Source organism: Cryptomeria japonica, chromosome 10, assembly GCF_030272615.1.
Source record: "Cryptomeria japonica chromosome 10, Sugi_1.0, whole genome shotgun sequence".
In the NCBI taxonomy this organism is placed as follows: domain Eukaryota; kingdom Viridiplantae; phylum Streptophyta; class Pinopsida; order Cupressales; family Cupressaceae; genus Cryptomeria; species Cryptomeria japonica.
In genome coordinates this window covers 37,423,200-37,423,825 of record NC_081414.1, presented here as the reverse complement: position 1 = coordinate 37,423,825, position 626 = coordinate 37,423,200, and the positions used below count along the sequence as shown (strand labels likewise).

At 35.1% G+C, this 626-nt stretch overlaps 1 pseudogene; it reads left to right on the top strand.

Moving 5' to 3' along the window:
* Positions 1-316: 316 nt before the first annotated feature.
* On the top strand, positions 317-356 carry LOC131062840 (U5 spliceosomal RNA; annotated as a pseudogene).
* Positions 357-626: the final 270 nt, after the last annotated feature.

The following is a 626-nucleotide window of genomic DNA, read 5'->3' as shown; positions in this document are numbered from 1 at the left end:
CTGTCCCAACTGAACTATTGATCTTCAGTCAATACACAGAGAAACTGGATGGATTCACCATTATAAATACGGAGCCATTTTGTAAAGAAGAGAATATACTTCAACCGCGGACATTTCTGACATAGTTAGAACTGAATCGAAATGTTGAGCAAGCACCGTTGTATTCCACTTCTTGTCAATTTTGCAGCTTTGAGAAATGCCATTTATATTTGAGATATAGTCCCACATTCGTTCCTTGGGTAGTGGAATATGAATGGAGATGATATATATAATCCAGTGACAGTATCAATCTCTCACGGAGCCGTGTGGTGAACACAGAGCGAACTATTCTTTCGCCTTTTACTAAAGAATACCGTTTTTTGGAGGCTTTCTCTAGTAAGAGGAGGCCCATAACACCAAAAGTGAAACAATCCAGAGATTTAAATAATTTGAAAATTTGTAGTTTTAGAATTTGATAATGAATTAGTGATGTTTGGCTATGTGTAAAGAATGCAGATCATGGATGTTGATTGTGTACTCTTCTTGTTGTTAGTGTTTTATCATGTAAAATTATGCAGATCCATAAAATTTAGGAAAACTTGTATTGTAAAAATAGCATGTGTAATATTTGTGAGTGACAAGAGGAA